Raw genomic sequence first — 18,830 nt, 5'->3', positions numbered from 1 at the left:
GTGGTAGATAGTAACATATAAAACAAACTATATCTATCTACTTCTGTTGGAAACAGCATTAAATGTACTGAAACTTGCATAACAAAATACGGTCTAACGATTTTATACTTGCAGGACGGTAATAATGTTAGTTCTCCATGCTATTTAGCATTGGCGGGCCACTGGTGATCGAATCCGCAAATGTTTTGGCTGCAGCGACAGAGTCGAAGAAATGTTGCTTGCCATCTATCTGAATTCTAAGTTTCGCTGGATACAAAAGTGCGAACCTTATGTTAGCATCAAAGAGGGTCTTACAGATAGACGAGAACTCTTTGCGTTTCTGTGCTACTTGGAAGGAGAAGTCCTGGAACAGAAGCAGTTTCTCTCCTTGGTAATGTACTTCTCCCGCCTTCCTGTAGGCGTTTAGAATAGTCACTTTATCTAGGTAATTGAGGAATTTGAAGATGACTGGTCTGGGTCTACGCCGCTCTGATTGGTTGTCTGGGCCAATTCGGTGAACTCGTTCTATCGTCATGGCGCCCGAGGCTGGTAAACAATGTAGCTCTTGTGGAAGCCATCTGGAGACCAGCTCCATCAACTCACGTTGCTTGATTGTTTCCGGCAGACCTATCAGGCGCAGATTGTTTCTGCGGTTTCTATTTTCAAGATCTTCTAGCTTGTCTTGAACAGCTGTAATAGTGGCCTCGTGGGAGGCAATTGTAGCCTTGGCGGTAAGTAGATCGTCCTCGACTGAGGATATGCGTTGCTCGGCTTCTTCGATTCTGGAGTCCTGATCACGTATCTGTGTGATGGCTGACTCAATGGCCTCCTTGAGACCTGCCAGCTTCTCATCCAGAAGAGGGGATATTATGGCCGAGATCTCTTTAGCATGGTTAATGGCTGATGTGCTGAACGTGGAAGGGATGGTACTTTGGGAGGCCTCAGAAGCAGTGGGCGAGGCGGTAGGGCTGTTGTTGGGGGTTGGGAGGGGCTTGTTGTCTTTGCCTTTACTCGTGGCTCCACCCTTGCCACTTCGAGATGACTTTGCCACGTACTTTTCCATTGTAGCCAATTAGTGCAGTGATGAGGTTTCAGTAGATATGAATGGGAGTGTTAGATAAAGGCAGTCTTAAGCGTGGCAAAGTAGTGATGTGTGCTTTGATCCAAGTTTTAGGTTCCTTCTGATCCTTTTCAGCAGTATGCAATGGTCGTTAGGGGGCGATAGAGTATAAAGTATTCAGTCTTCTGTGCTCCTTGTAGTGCAAGTTGAGGTGGGTAGACGTCTTGCTATATAATCCCAGTCACTGTTATAGGATCAGTGTAACAGGGTATCAGAGTCCCACAGGTGTTGACCTCCCTCAATGTGATTGCAGAGTTATTGGGAAGGATTCATAGGTGCCTCCTGCACACAGCTCAGGGTTAATACCATTGTTCAGCTGTGCAATGCGTTAGTGGACAGGGTGATCTGCAGTAGCCTGTATGGTGTCCAATCTCACTGCCTTTGTTTGTGCTGACTCTGGGGCAGGTGATTAGTGGTGTTTTATTACAGGGTCAGACAGTTTTCACCTGCCTGGTGTCTGTGGAAGTGGGGGAGAGAGAGGGCACAGTGTGTCGCTAGGAGCACCCCCTCCTTCTCTGCAGGTCTTGTAAGGGGATTTGCGGGTGGGTGAATTATGCAGGGAGACCCGGGAGCTGGGGGAAGATGGCGGCCGTCCGGCGCAAGTGTGCGCTATGTGGCAGTCGCGGGTGTCGGGGGGGATGGTTAAGGGAGCGTCTCACCCGTCCTCACTCTCCGGTGCGCTCCTGTCTTCTCGCCGTTGGTCCCAGCGCTCGTGCCCGTTCCGTCTCTGGCCGCGTGACGGGGAAGATGGCGTCCTGTCCTCCGGCGGCTCTCTCTTCTGCGGGGATTCCGGCTTTGTAAGTCTGGTGGGGAGCCGGGAAACTTCTCCTCTTGCCCACCGCTGTCTCTTGTTGCCCTCCTGGGTGACTTGGGGGGTTTTTCTCGACCGTCTCGGTCCCTGGCTGTGGAATGGGACGGACGGGAGCGGAGAGCTCTGTGTAAAAGCAGCCTGCTCCTAGGTCCGCTCACCGGAAGTCTCTCAAGCATTATTTTAATAGATTCCTATAGAGTGTTATAAGGGATTTATACCTGCATAAGTATCCAGTGAAAAGCTACCAACTTGGGAAGATTTTCTGTACAGAAATATTTCAAATATATGCATAAGACCAAGGTGTAACCAGCGCCCAGTGTGAAAAATAACTGAGGCGAACGGGTGTGTGACGACACGACTCAAGCGCAGTGTAGTCCAGTGTAGGACAGTCCAGGTAGGACAAGGTTAGGGTTCACGTGACGACGTGCCCATAGGAACTGCCCCTTCAGTGGAATTGATTCCGCTAGGAGGGTACAAGAAGATACATCGGAACGCACTTGTTTCCGATTAGCTACTTTAGAAATCCAATTTTTGGGGGTATAGGAAAACAAGTTTGTTATACCCTGGAAAAATTGTGCCGCACCAAGCAAGTTGGCTAGAAGTTCGCTGCTAGTTGAAAGACTTGGTGATTGAGTACATTACCTCGCATTGTGGGCTTCACGCTTGATTGCGGAATAGTGTCGCTGTGTGGAGAAGTGAGTGGTTGGGGAGCTCTCAGATAAGTAATAACCCACCGATATCTATTAAGCTGTGAACGTTTATTCCTGTAACTATGGGTAATAATGGGTCACGCTGTGATAACGTGCATGTTAGGGAGGAAGCAAGCCGGCCAAAAGGATCGGCTGCTTTTATTATGTGCAGGAAGCACGGTGAACTCGCAGTTGTTTACCAAAATAAATGGAGAAAAATGACACAAGGCAGCAAGTTAGAATTTCCCAGTGTTGGTAGCTTCGATCCGGAAATCTTATCGGCAGTAAAAGATGAAATATGCCTACTCTCCAGTCGCAAGGAGAGAGTGAAGCATATAGATATTCTTAAATTGTGGCAGAAGGAAGGGCAGGAACAATGGGGAAGCAGAGGTTTGGCAATACCTGACGCAATCAGCCACAATATAAATGCAACCGCTGCCACAATAGAAACAGCTCCCCCACCCCCATATGTGCCGAAGGGGATAATGACTCATAAGAAAAGTATAAGTAATAATGTATCCGTTGCTAACCTGTACCCTGTCTTATCCCCTTACAAGGAAACCCGAGAGGAAAACGAGCAGCTGTTGGCACTGGCCGTCTCTCATGCAATTAATATGATTGAGGGAAAAGCTCAACCCGCTGTTGAGGCCCCAGCACAGGAGGAGGAGACGGCTGATGCCAACAGCATAGTATTGGACTCAGGTAATGATGCACCACACAGCACAGACACAAATGACTCCCAAGCAGGTCCCAGTAATGCGAATGTGGTACAAACATATCCTATGCGCACACTGGAGGTTCCCTATGGTAAGGCAGACAGAGAGGGTGTGATACCTACCAGAAAGATGAACATGCTAAACCCATGGACACGGTTAGAGCTGCGGTCCATCATTTCAGATTTCCCTGATCCTAGGAAAGATCTAGCATCGTGCCGGAAATTTGTAAGGGATCTGGGAAACTCTGATGAGCCCACCAACAAGGATTGGAGAATCATGTTGAGGGCCTGTCTCCCCACTCACATTGACATCCCGAAATTCATTCAGGATAGTGGATTGAAAGTGGACAAGGAGATAAATGATGAGATCAACCAGGAGAATATACGCCTAATCAACTTACAGTTGGGAGTGTATTTTCCTGCAGCAGTGGAATATAGCAAGATATTCACTATCAAACAAAAAGATGGTGAAGTAGCTAGCGAATATTTCAACCGGGGTCTGATGGCGGTATCAAAGTACACTGGTGTCTCCGAGCCTAAGGACGACCCCCACCTGAGGGAGCTGATTGTCTCTGTGCTGGTGGAAGGGCTTAGCGAAAACCTGAGAGCCAGAGTCCAAACTTCTTTTCCAAATTGGCGTGGAATGACAGTGGATGCCCTACGGGAATCTGCTGTAGACCACGACCGTAACATCAAGAAACGCAGGGAACTGCAAACTGACAAACTGATGATGGTTAGCATCCAAGCCCTTACTAATGCCCCAAACAAAGCTGCATACCAACGAAACACCAGGGACACAGGTAGAAAGCCAATTATCTGTTACAACTGCAATAAGGAGGGACACATTGCAGCTCATTGTAGGTTAGGAAACCACAGGAGTTATCAGACACATAAGCGAGAATGGGAATCTCACAAAGGTGAGACACGGAGATACCCAGCCCCTAGACAATGGGAGGAGACAGACAGGTCATGCAACATGCCTCCTCCCCATCTGATGGCTGACACTGTGCTAAGGGCAACCCAGGTCAGACAATAGGAAACAGGTCATACCTGTATCCTACAGCCAGTTAGATTAACTCAACACCTTAGAGAGGAACCTCAGGTGAAGGTTGATATAGCTGGAGTAAGGCAAACCTTTTTGGTTGATACAGGGGCGGCCAGATCTGTTCTCAACACTCCTCTCCACTTGGGTTTCACTAACCAATCAGTAGCGGGAATTGGGGTAACAGGAAAAATACAACATTACCCACTGACGAAACCAGCAGAGGTTACAATCGGGCCTTTGCATACCAAACATTCTTTCCTGTTGGCTGCAGCGGCCCCGACTAACCTTCTGGGTAGAGATTTACTATGCAAAATGGGATGTGTCATCTATTGCACCCCCGATGGGGTATTCCTGGACACTCCTAAAAATCTTACACAAGAAGTGCAAGATATGCTGGACAGTCCTCAGAGGCTAATGTTGTGTTCCACTGTTGTAGAATCAAATCCATCTAGGGTAGCTGAAATTACAGCACAAATACCGGGTTCCCTTTGGACTAAAGATGGACAGGATGCTGGGCTAATGGCAAATGTAGCTCCAGTAGAAATCCGCTTAAAAGAAGGCAGGATAGCCCCAAAAATACCGCAGTACCCTTTAAAACCTGAAGTTGAGCTAGGAGTATTCCCAGTGATCCAACGATTGCTCCAACAGGAAATCCTAGTTAGAACTTCCAGCACGGCCAATAGTCCCATCTTTCCTGTGAAAAAGAGCGGGGGGAGGGGCTACAGACTAGTGCAGGATTTAAGAGGGGTAAACAAAGTAGTTGAGAGCCAATTCCCCGTAGTGCCAAACCCAGCTGTCATCCTAATGCAAATCCCACCTCACTGTACTCATTTCATAGTCATTGATTTGTGTTCAGCGTTCTTCTCCGTCCCATTGCACCCTGACAGCCAGTATCTATTCGCCTTTACTTACAGAGGAGTACAGTATACCTGGACACGACTTCCCCAGGGATTCATAGACAGCCCCAGCATCTTCTCCCAGGCCTTGCATGATTGTTTACAATCCTTTCAACCCATGAGTGGTTCGATACTGATACAATATGTCGATGATTTATTGTTGTGTTCTGAGTCACTGGAGTCATCAGTGGATGACACTAGACAGCTGCTGATGCATCTCTCAGGGACAGGACATAAAGTATCAAAGGATAAGCTGCAATTATGCCAGACCAGGGTTAAGTATCTGGGCCACTGCCTTACCCAAGGGCTGAGACACCTCACCGACGACAGAATCCAAGCGATTCAGAACATGGTACTGCCACAGACCCAGCATCAGATCCGTACGTTCCTAGGCATGTGTGGATACTGTCGCAATTGGATCCCAGGATTCTCTATTCTGGCATTACCACTACAAGAGATGGTTTCCTCAACTAAGCCAGATCGGGTCTCTCATACTGAGGAATCTGAGCTGGCTTTCGAGGAACTAAAGGTGAGCCTAACAAAGGCCCCAGCACTGGGAATGCCAGATTATGGGAAACCCTTTGAACTATACGGAACTTTATCAGGTGGGTGTGCGGCAGGAGTACTTGTACAAAAACATGGTGATGCCAACCGACCAATAGCGTACTACAGTGGCCAGCTGGACACAGTAGCACGCTCACTCCCAACTTGCTTACGAAGTGTGGCTGCAATAGCACAACTAGTAAGTAAGAGTGAGGACGTAGTGTTGGGACACGATTTAACTGTTCATGCTCCCCATGCTGTCTCTGCCCTCCTAAACTCTGCCCAAACACGTCATGTGTCCTCAGCACGGTTCACTAAGTGGGAACTGGCGCTGATGGCCCCAGTAAATATTACCATCAAAAGATGCAACACACTAAACCCAGCCACATTCCTTCCTCATGTGCCATCCAAGGCACAAAGGGTGGAGGGTGATGGGAATGTTGCTGAATATGGTAAAGCAGAGTTTAGTGAGGGTGAGGACAAACATGATTGCATGACCTACCTGAATCAGACCTTCACAGCACGTCCTGACATAAGCGACAGCCCATTAAGTGAGGTAGACATAACCTTATTCACAGATGGTAGCTGTCATAGACAGACGGACACGGGAGAGCTGTGCACAGGCTACGCAGTAGTAGATGGAGAAGGTATTGTGGAAGCTGAACCCTTGGGACCACCTCACTCAGCACAAGTAGCGGAACTGGTGGCACTGACCAGAGCATGTGAACTGGCCCAAGGAAAATCAGTCAACATATATACCGACTCCAGATATGCTTTCGGAGTAGTCCATGATTTTGGAGCCCTATGGCGCCTCCGAAATTTCATGACGGCGGCTGGCACACCAGTGGCGCATGCGACATATATTAGGAGACTTCTGGGAGCTATTCAGCTTCCAGACAGAGTGGCTGTTATCAAGTGCAAAGCTCACACATCAGAGAAGGACCCGGTGTCACTTGGTAACAGCCGCGCTGATGAGGCAGCGAAAAGGGCCGCATGCCCTGTAAATATTTTCACCCATCCCACCAACCTTTGTACACTGAACATGGTATCCACATCCAAACTGATAGACATGCAGAATTTGTGTTCCCCACAGGAAAGAGCAGTATGGAAGTCGAAGGGATGTGGCCAAGAGTCTACCGGACTTTGGAGAGATGGACACGGGAAACCAGTGGCCCCCAGGGCATACCTTCCTAGTCTAGCCGAGGCGGCCCATGGGCTGACGCATCTTGGGAAGGAAGGTATGTGCAAGCTGGTAAAGGCCTACTGGTGTGCACCAGGGTTCGCTTCTCAAGCAGGTAGAGTGGCAATGTCATGCCTCACCTGTTTGAGGAAGAACGTTGGAAAAGCCATCCCAACAGAGCCATCCCACATCCCTCCTACAGAAGGCCCTTTCCAGGTAATACAAATCGACTTCATACAGTTGCCACCCTGTAGAAATTTGAAATATGTATTAGTTTGTGTTGACATGTTTTCCAGCTGGGTGGAGGCTTTCCCCGCTGCCTCCAACACTGCTACCTTTACAGCAAAGAAAATATGTCAGGAGTTTGTCTGTAGGTATGGTATCCCAAAGGTCATTGAGAGTGACAGAGGCACTCATTTCACAGGAGAGGTCTTCCAAATCATGTGTAAACTCCTGGGGATTAATAGTAAACTTCATACTCCATATCGTCCCCAGGCGAGCGCCAAAGTTGAGAGAATGAATGGTACTATTAAGAACAAATTGGGTAAAGTTATGGCTGAAACAGGGTTGTTATGGCCAGAGGCACTGCCTATTGTGTTGTATAGCATTAGGACCACTCCCAGGACTCCGCTCAACTTGTCCCCCTTCGAGATATTGTTTGGTCGGCAGCCACACATTATGATAGACCCACAGGATGATCTCAAATGTAACAATGAGCTAACTGTACAATATATCCTAAAGCTAAACAAACAGCTAAGGGAGCAACAAAAGCAGCTGAATTTACTGAACCCTGATATGCCTACCGAAAATTGTCATAATCTTAAACCAGGAGACTTTGTTATGATCCGAAATTTTTTACGCTCAGGTTGTTTGATAGACCGTTGGGAAGGACCGTACCAAGTTTTGTTGACCAGCACTACATCAATTAAAGTCGCAGAGAGAGAGACTTGGATACATTCGTCCCACTGCAAGAAAGCCAGTAACCCAGAATCCCAGTGTGCAGAGAGCGAAAGAGAAGAAGTGTCGCTAGAAGCATTGTTTCGGGAACACTGAGAAGCAGCCAAGGTCGAGCAACCTGAGCGAACAAAGGTCCCAGAGCAGAGCAAAATAAAAGTCTCCTGGGTAGAGATGATGGAAGGACTCCAAGCAACAGGTTCACAGTTATGCATATATTTCTTTGTTTTCTTTCTGTGTTCTTTTCTTCAACCCAAGATACTCGGTGGCTGCCACAGTCTAGAGCGATCGGAGCGGAGTTCTGACAGTGTAATAATGGACCCAGATATGGGTGAGGTAGAATCCCTAAACCAGCTTGAAACTTTGCCCATGACAGGAGAAGGTAAAAGGTATGAGGGAAACGTAGTTCAAGGGCTATGTGATGAGTTATTGTCTGGTGAGTACTGTGTCTGTAGATATTGTCAACCTAAAATGGAAGAAGAATGCATCCAGCGATGTCAGTCGACAAGTAAGGCAACTACAGGCCGACATCCTTTGAGTGATTACCACTCACTAGTGGGTAAGGTCTTAAACCAAACAGAATGCTGGGTGTGTTCACAAGTGTTACATAAAAGGAGTAGTGTAGGCCTAGTCCCATACCCGCTTAATATTTCAGAGATAAGCGTATTAAACAAGGGGAGGCCATTGGATAAAAGATACCTGTATACCAGGTCCCCTAGTCTTAGATTACACCCATACCAAGTGGATAAGTCCCTGGTATGTATGAACTTCTCGAGTTCCAGAGCGATTGGTACTTGGGAAGTGACATGGCATAACCAGACAATAACTTACTCCCAGCGTCCAGATGGAGAGCCTATTGATAAAGAATTGTTGTTAAAGATCCGAACCAGTGGGAGACATTATAAATATGTTTACACGGTGAAGAAAAGTAAGATGATGGCCGGCAGAGTATCAGCCGGCTACTGTAATGTAACCCTACAGCCAGAAACATGTGAGGAACGAGTCAGGGAGCAGGGGACGGGGATGTTCTTATGGATAATGTGTGACAAGATCATGAAATACTCTGTCCCCTATTTTCTCCCTGACGATGTTTATTATATTTGTGGTAGGAGGGCGTACAAATGGCTCTCCATGAACTACGTTGGAATTTGTTACCTAGGCAGAGTGTTACCTGAAGTGATGACCCTCACACATGATGAGATGGTGAGCATACACAGAGGTATACCTCCTCCTTACACTCATACCCATTATGACCAAATCCATAAAAGGGATTTAACAATCAAGAAAGAACCCCTAGCATCTGAAATGATACACGAGTCGTTCGGTATCCAACTCCTCATTGCTTTAGATATCACCCATACAGCCAGAGGAGTCATAAATTTTAAATATATACAAGCATTAGCTAGCTTGGTAGATAACATCACAGAGATTTATGATGACACCTTTAGATACACTGGGAAGGAGTTGCAAGCATATAAAAGAGAGCTAGTCCAACATTGGATGGTGCTGAACTATCTGACAGCTATGACAGGAGGATATTGTGTCACCCTCTCTACACAGTTTGGGGTGAAGTGTTGTACATATATCACCAACAATACTGAAGACCCAGAAGAAATCATCGATCATCGGATGGATGAGATTCTTCAGCTTAAATGGGAATTTAGAAGGGAACATAATATCAGTCTGGCAGAAATAGGTAACAAAGTTAGTGAATGGACCTCCTGGTTGAATCCAATGCACTGGTTCTCTGGTTTAGGAGAATGGGCGCAAGGGATCATAGCTAGCATAGGAAAACTCCTTCTCTGTATCGGTGGTGCCATCATAGTCTTTGTGCTATTGTTCAAATGTTTAAAGGTGGTGACCCGGGGAAAGACAAAACGTACCGAAATCATGAGTGTAAGAACGAGAGATACAGAGGAAGACCAGGGTTTGGTATATGACCCTAAAATCGAAACCACCTCCCTTTAAAGAAACCATATTTGTGAACGTGTATATGTTGTAACCACCCCTGTTTTTATTTTTATCCCAAAATTGTACATTATCCTTCGTGACCCTGAGTAGATTGTTCGATAAATGCGGCCCATCGTTTATCCATGATCCTGGATCGGCCGAGAGCAGATGGTTTACTCCCCTTATATGTTTAATTCATGTATCCCAATTTCTTTGTTAGGATTATGAATTTCTGTATTATCGTGTGAAATGTTTTGTATTGTAACAGTTTTATATTTACTGTTAAAGGGTGGACTATGGAAGTCGAGTTACACACACGCCATTTTAGGATAGTATGGCCGCCATTTTGGTTCGCAGAGTTGTGCAAATAAAGTTTCCATACCCGAGTATGTGTGACAAAGTGGACCAAAAGAGTAGCCATACTATCACACATAAATTCATAAAATACACACTGACACTAAGTAAAATATAGTTAAAGGTTTAGAACGCCACACATAGCTTAGTTAGCCCTGCATACATCTGTCTGTATCGTGTTTAGTATCGTTCCGTTCCATTCATTGTGCGAAGTATTCCGGTCATTGCGAATATTCCGCAATATACACGGCTCGATAGTTATGGACATAATCCATAATCCAGGGACAGTTTCTGTTAAAAGAATGTAACAAAGAAATCCAGATGAAACCAGTTCTTATCACTGCTGACGCCGAAACCACCGAACAAAGGACTCTTAAAGTTCACTCCCCTGGACCTAGCCAAACCAGGTGTATCAGCTTAACCCCCAATCACAGCTGACCTGACATTCGACCCCTGACCAATGAGAACGGCCTTTGACCTCCCCTTTCTGACCCTATAAGATAGGCGACCCAGAGCAGCCAAAGTCTCTTCGGCACATCTACCTTTCCCTGACCTGACCACCGGACTATAGTTCATCCCTGAACGATAGTGAGCTCTGACCGGACTACACTTCGCATATTTGATGAGAACGGTAACGGTTGCATTAACGGTATTTATCCTTATTGTATTGATTGGCTGATTGTGTCTTGTATCTGTTTTTCTTTCCCCTTAGCAGAGTCTGTTTAGTATTCATTGTTAGTATATTGTATTACTTGTTATACCTGTTTATTCTTATTTCTGTAACCCCCTTTTGTCCATTAGGGACTTAAATACAACCTTTTACGGAGTTCTTATCTCCTTATTTCTATACAGTGGTCGTGTCTGTTTATTCGCATAATAGCGACAAGGTATATTACGGACACTGTCCGATAAGGTATATTCGCAGATTAGAGACAAAAATACTGCGAAGGAATCTCTGATTAAGGTACTGGTTCTCTGTGTACATAATACAATAAAAGGTACACTACGCTGCGCTACGCTTTGTACGCACGTAGTTAGGTATAAAGGGTACGTTGGTTGCGGACTTATTACGTAACCAGCGCTTCTCACTTATTGTCTCTCTGGTCATATTTAATCGCCATTAACAACTCCAAATCTAAGAGTCATTTGCTTTGAGCACAACATTGGGTGGTGTTTATTCCCTTTTCAGATCCATGCCTCCCTCATGGCAGGCGAGAATTCTACCACTAAACCACAAGATTCTACCACTAAATTATTGTATGTTGAATTCTATGCCTGCACCACCAAAATGCAAAGAGCCATGCACTCTTTAACAAAATATATCGCTGTTTCAGGTGTACATCAGTGGGTGAAACCATGCAGGAATATCAGGATCTACTGAATGTGGAAACTTTGCTTTGGTTTAGTAGTGTAGATTGAAGAGCAAGCGTTGCCTTGCCTTGATGCTACAACACTGTAACAAAGCCTGGCCAGCTTAGTCAATAGAAATAAAACTCCCAAGCTAAGAGTCATATGCTTTTAGTACAACATTTGTTTGGTGTTTATTCCCTTTTCAGATCCAGACCTCTCTCTTGGCAGGTGGGAATTCTACCACTAAACCACAAGATTCTAACATTAATTTATTGTATGTGAAATTCTATACCTGCACCACCAAAAAGCAAAGAGCCAGACACTCTTTAACAAAATATACCATAATTTCAGTAAAACTTGAGTACTGCATTGGCCGGGAATCGAACCCGGGCCTCTCGCGTGGCAGGCGAGAATTCTACCACTGAACAACTAATGCTTCACATTTTACTTCTAGGTTACTTACCCATTTTCCTCAATGTGTGAAACCAAGCATGCATCTCAGTGTACTGAATGTGGTAGCCTAGATCTACTTTAATAGCTTGTAGGGCACTCCTTGGCTTGAGTGGCCTTTTTGTCACACAACAGTAACCAAGCCTGGCTAGCTCAGTCGGTAGAGCATGAGACTCTTAATCTCAGGGTCGTGGGTTCGAGCCCCACGTTGGGCGGTGTTTTTTCCCAGAATTCTACAGGCGAGATCTCTGTCACTACACAACCAAACGTGTTTTATTTGAAACTTAAAAGAGGTGTACATCAGTGTGTGAAACCAAGCAGGAATCTCAGGATCTACTAAATGTGGAAACCTTGCTTTGGTTTTATAAATTGAAGGGCAATCCTTGCCTTGCCATGATGCCATAACACTGTAAAAAAGCCTAGCTATCTGAGTCAATAGCGAATAAGACTCCAAATCTAAGAGTCATTTGCTTTGAGCACAACATTGGGTGGTGTTTATTCCCTTTTCAGATCCATGCCTCCCTCATGGCAGGCGAGAATTCTACCACTAAACCACAAGATTCTACCACTAAATCATTGTATGTTAAATTCTATACCTGCACCACCAAAATGCAAAGAGCCAGGCACTCTTTAACAAAATATATCGCTGTTTCAGGTGTACATCAGTGGGTGAAACCATGCAGGAATATCAGGATCTACTGAATGTGGAAACTTTGCTTTGGTTTAATAGTGTAGATTGAAGAGCAAGCGTTGCCTTGCCTTGATGCTACAACACTGTAACAAAGCCTGGCCAGCTTAGTCAATAGAAATAAAACTCCCAAGCTAAGAGTCATATGCTTTTAGTACAACATTTGTTTGGTGTTTATTCCCTTTTCAGATCCAGACCTCTCTCTTGGCAGGTGGGAATTCTACCACTAAACCACAAGATTCTACCATTAATTTATTGTATGTGGAATTCTATACCTGCACCACCAAAATGCAAAGAGCCAGACACTCTTTAACAAAATATACCATAATTTCAGTAAAACTTGAGTACTGCATTGGCCGGGGATCGAACCCGGGCCTCCCGCGTGGCAGGCGAGAATTCTACCACTGAACAACCAATGCTTCACATTTTACTTCACGGTTACTTACCCATTTTCCTCAATGTGTGAAACCAAGCATGCATCTCAGTGTACTGAATGTGGTAGCCTAGATCTACTTTAATAGCTTGTATTGCACTCCTTGGCTTGAGTGGCCTTTTCGTCAAATCACAGTAACCAAGCCTGGCTAGCTCAGTCGGTAGAGCATGAGACTATTAATCTCAGGGTCATGGGTTCGCGCCCCACATTGGGCGGTGTTTTTTCCCAGAATTCTACAGGCGAGATCTCTGTCACTACACAACCAAACGTGTTTTATTTGAAACTTAAAAGAGGTGTACATCAGTGTGTGAAACCAAGCAGGAATCTCAGGATCTACTAAATGTGGAAACCTTGCTTTGGTTTTATAGATTGAAGGGCAATCCTTGCCTTGCCATGATGCCATAACACTGTAAAAAAGCCTAGCTATCTGAGTCAATAGCGAATAAGACTCCAAATCTAAGAGTCATTTGCTTTGAGCACAACATTGGGTGGTGTTTATTCCCTTTTCAGATCCATGCCTCCCTCATGGCAGGCGAGAATTCTACCACTAAACCACAAGATTCTACCACTAAATCATTGTATGTTAAATTCTATACCTGCACCACCAAAATGCAAAGAGCCAGGCACTCTTTAACAAAATATATCGCTGTTTCAGGTGTACATCAGTGGGTGAAACCATGCAGGAATATCAGGATCTACTGAATGTGGAAACTTTGCTTTGGTTTAATAGTGTAGATTGAAGAGCAAGCGTTGCCTTGCCTTGATGCTACAACACTGTAACAAAGCCTGGCCAGCTTAGTCAATAGAAATAAAACTCCCAAGCTAAGAGTCATATGCTTTTAGTACAACATTTGTTTGGTGTTTATTCCCTTTTCAGATCCAGACCTCTCTCTTGGCAGGTGGGAATTCTACCACTAAACCACAAGATTCTAACATTAATTTATTGTATGTGGAATTCTATACCTGCACCACCAAAAAGCAAAGAGCCAGGCACTCTTTAACAAAATATACCATAATTTCAGTAAAACTTGAATACTGCATTGGCCGGGAATCGAACCCGGGCCTCCCGCGTGGCATGCGAGAATTCTACCACTGAACAACCAATGCTTCACATTTTACTTCACGGTTACTTACCCATTTTCCTCAATTTGTGAAACCAAGAATGCATCTCAGTGTACTGAATGTGGTAGCCTAGATCTACTTTAATAGCTTGTAGGGCACTCCTTGGCTTGAGTGGCCTTTTTGTCACACAACAGTAACCAAGCCTGGCTAGCTCAGTCGGTAGAGCATGAGACTCTTAATCTCAGGGTCGTGGGTTCGAGCCCCACGTTGGGCGGTGTTTTTTCCCAGAATTCTACAGGCGAGATCTCTGTCACTACACAACCAAACGTGTTTTATTTGAAACTTAAAAGAGGTGTACATCAGTTTGTCAAACCAAGCAGGAATCTCAGGATCTACTAAATGTGGAAACCTTGCTTTGGTTTTATAGATTGAAGGGCAATCCTTGCCTTGCCATGATGCCATAACACTGTAAAAAAGCCTAGCTATCTGAGTCAATAGCGAATAAGACTCCAAATCTAAGAGTCATTTGCTTTGAGCACAACATTGGGTGGTGTTTATTCCCTTTTCAGATCCATGCCTCCCTCATGGCAGGCGAGAATTCTACCACTAAACCACAAGATTCTACCACTAAATCATTGTATGTTAAATTCTATACCTGCACCACCAAAATGCAAAGAGCCATGCACTCTTTAACAAAATATATCGCTGTTTCAGGTGTACATCAGTGGGTGAAACCATGCAGGAATATCAGGATCTACTGAATGTGGAAACTTTGCTTTGGTTTAATAGTGTAGATTGAAGAGCAAGCGTTGCCTTGCCTTGATGCTACAACACTGTAACAAAGCCTGGCCAGCTTAGTTAATAGAAATAAAACTCCCAAGCTAAGAGTCATATGCTTTTAGTACAACATTTGTTTGGTGTTTATTCCCTTTTCAGATCCAGACCTCTCTCTTGGCAGGTGGGAATTCTACCACTAAACCACAAGATTCTACCATTAATTTATTGTATGTGGAATTCTATACCTGCACCACCAAAATGCAAAGAGCCAGACACTCTTTAACAAAATATACCATAATTTCAGTAAAACTTGAGTACTGCATTGGCCAGGAATCGAACCCGGGCCTCCTGCGTGGCAGGCGAGAATTCTACCACTGAACAACCAATGCTTCACATTTTACTTCACGGTTACTTACCCATTTTCCTCAATGTGTGAAACCAAGCATGCATCTCAGTGTACTGAATGTGGTAGCCTAGATCTACTTTAATAGCTTGTATTGCACTCCTTGGCTTGAGTGGCCTTTTTGTCAAATCACAGTAACCAAGCCTGGCTGATTGAAGAGCAAGCGTTGCCTTGCCTTGATGCTACAACACTGTAACAAAGCCTGACCAGCTTAGTTAATAGAAATAAAACTCCCAAGCTAAGAGTCATATGCTTTTAGTACAACATTTGTTTGGTGTTTATTCCCTTTTCAGATCCAGACCTCTCTCTTGGCAGGTGGGAATTCTACCACTAATCCACAAGATTCTACCATTAATAGATTGTATGTGGAATTCTATACCTGCACCACCAAAATGCAAAGAGCCAGACACTCTTTAACAAAATATACCATAATTTCAGTAAAACTTGAGTACTGCATTGGCCGGGAATCGAACCCGGGCCTCCTGCGTGGCAGGCGAGTATTCTACCACTGAACAACCAATGCTTCACATTTTACTTCACGGTTACTTACCCATTTTCCTCAATGTGTGAAACCAAGCATTCATCTCAGTGTACTGAATGTGGTAGCCTAGATCTACTTTAATAGCTTGTATTGCACTCCTTGGCTTGAGTGGCCTTTTTGTCAAATCACAGTAACCAAGCCTGGCTAGCTCAGTCGGTAGAGCATGAGACTCTTAATCTCAGGGTCATGGGTTCGAGCCCCACATTGGGCGGTGTTTTTTCCCAGAATTCTACAGGCGAGATCTCTGTCACTACACAACCAAACGTGTTTTATTTGAAACTTAAAAGAGGTGTACATCAGTGTGTGAAACCAAGCAGGAATCTCAGGATCTACTAAATGTGGAAACCTTGCTTTGGTTTTATAGATTGAAGGGCAATCCTTGCCTTGCCATGATGCCATAACACTGTAAAAAAGCCTAGCTATCTGAGTCAATAGCGAATAAGACTCCAAATCTAAGAGTCATTTGCTTTGAGCACAACATTGGGTGGTGTTTATTCCCTTTTCAGATCCATGCCTCCCTCATGGCAGGCGAGAATTCTACCACTAAACCACAAGATTCTACCACTAAATCATTGTATGTTGAATTCTATGCCTGCACCACCAAAATGCAAAGAGCCATGCACTATTTAACAAAATATATCGCTGTTTCAGGTGTACATCAGTGGGTGAAACCATGCAGGAATATCAGGATCTACTGAATGTGGAAACTTTGCTTTGATTTAGTAGTGTAGATTGAAGAGCAAGCGTTGCCTTGCCTTGATGCTACAACACTGTAACAAAGCCTGGCCAGCTTAGTCAATAGAAATAAAACTCCCAAGCTAAGAGTCATATGCTTTTAGTACAACATTTGTTTGGTGTTTATTCCCTTTTCAGATCCAGACCTCTCTCTTGGCAGGTGGGAATTCCACCACTAAACCACAAGATTCTACCATTAATTTATTGTATGTGGAATTCTATACCTGCACCACCAAAATGCAAAGAGCCAGACACTCTTTAACAAAATATACCATAATTTCAGTAAAACTTGAGTACTGCATTGGCCGGTAATCGAACCCGGGCCTCCTGCGTGGCAGGCGAGAATTCTACCACTGAACAACCAATGCTTCACATTTTACTTCACGGTTACTTACCCATTTTCCTCAATGTGTGAAACCAAGCATGCATCTCAGTGTACTGAATGTGGTAGCCTAGATCTACTTTAATAGCTTGTATTGCACTCCTTGGCTTGAGTGGCCTTTTTGTCAAATCACAGTAACCAAGCCTGGCTAGCTCAGTCGGTAGAGCATGAGACTCTTAATCTCAGGGTCGTGGATTCGAGCCCCACATTGGGCGGTGTTTTTTCCCAGAATTCTACAGGCGAGATCTCTGTCACTACACAACCAAACGTGTTTTATTTGAAACTTAAAAGAGGTGTGAAACCAAGCAGGAATCTCAGGATCTACTAAATGTGGAAACCTTGCTTTGGTTTTATAGATTGAAGGGCAATCCTTGCCTTGCCATGATGCCATAACACTGTAAAAAAGCCTAGCTATCTGAGTCAATAGCGAATAAGACTCCAAATCTAAGAGTCATTTGCTTTGAGCACAACATTGGGTGGTGTTTATTCCCTTTTCAGATCCATGCCTCCCTCATGGCAGGCGAGAATTCTACCACTAAACCACAAGATTCTACCACTAAATCATTGTATGTTAAATTCTATACCTGCACCACCAAAATGCAAAGAGCCAGGCACTCTTTAACAAAATATATCGCTGTTTCAGGTGTACATCAGTGGGTGAAACCATGCAGGAATATCAGGATCTACTGAATGTGGAAACTTTGCTTTGGTTTAATAGTGTAGATTGAAGAGCAAGCGTTGCCTTGCCTTGATGCTACAACACTGTAACAAAGCCTGGCCAGCTTAGTCAATAGAAATAAAACTCCCAAGCTAAGAGTCATATGCTTTTAGTACAACATTTGTTTGGTGTTTATTCCCTTTTCAGATCCAGACCTCTCTCTTGGCAGGTGGGAATTCTACCACTAAACCATAAGATTCTAACATTAATTTATTGTATGTGGAATTCTATACCTGCACCACCAAAAAGCAAAGAGCCAGACACTCTTTAACAAAATATACCATAATTTCAGTAAAACTTGAATACTGCATTGGCCGGGAATCGAACCCGGGCCTCCCGCGTGGCATGCGAGAATTCTACCACTGAACAACCAATGCTTCACATTTTACTTCACGGTTACTTACCCATTTTCCTCAATTTGTGAAACCAAGCATGCATCTCAGTGTACTGAATGTGGTAGCCTAGATCTACTTTAATAGCTTGTAGGGCACTCCTTGGCTTGAGTGGCCTTTTTGTCACACAACAGTAACCAAGCCTGGCTAGCTCAGTCGGTAGAGCATGAGACTCTTAATCTCAGGGTCGTGGGTTCGAGCCCCACGTTGGGAGGTGTTTTTTCCCAGAATTCTACAGGCGAGATCTCTGTCACTACACAACCAAACGTGTTTTATTTGAAACTTAAAAGAGGTGTACATCAGTGTGTGAAACCAAGCAGGAATATCAGGATCTACTGAATGTGGAAACTTTGCTTTGGTTCAATAGTGTAGATTGAAGAGCAAGCGTTGCCTTGCCTTGATTCTACAACACTGTAACAAAGCCTGGCCAGCTTAGTTAATAGAAATAAAACTCCCAAGCTAAGAGTCATATGCTTTTAGTACAACATTTGTTTGGTGTTTATTCCCTTTTCAGATCCAGACCTCTCTCTTGGCATGTGGGAATTCTACCACTAAACCACAAGATTCTACCATTAATTTATTGTATGTGGAATTCTATACCTGCACCACCAAAATGCAAAGAGCCAGACACTCTTTAACAAAATATACCATAATTTCAGTAAA

At 44.4% G+C, this 18,830-nt stretch overlaps 1 non-coding gene across 1 annotated transcript; it reads left to right on the top strand.

The window, feature by feature from the left end:
• Positions 1-13,299: 13,299 nt before the first annotated feature.
• TRNAN-AUU (transfer RNA asparagine (anticodon AUU)) lies at positions 13,300-13,372 on the top strand. The gene has a single exon. It is a non-coding gene; the product is annotated as a tRNA-Asn (tRNA).
• Positions 13,373-18,830: the final 5,458 nt, after the last annotated feature.

This window comes from Crinia signifera, unplaced genomic scaffold, assembly GCF_055691185.1.
Source record: "Crinia signifera unplaced genomic scaffold, ASM5569118v1 HAP2_SCAFFOLD_74, whole genome shotgun sequence".
Taxonomy (NCBI): Eukaryota; Metazoa; Chordata; class Amphibia; order Anura; family Myobatrachidae; genus Crinia; species Crinia signifera.
Note: the sequence above shows the minus strand (reverse complement) of the source record. Positions and strands in the feature narration are given on the sequence as shown.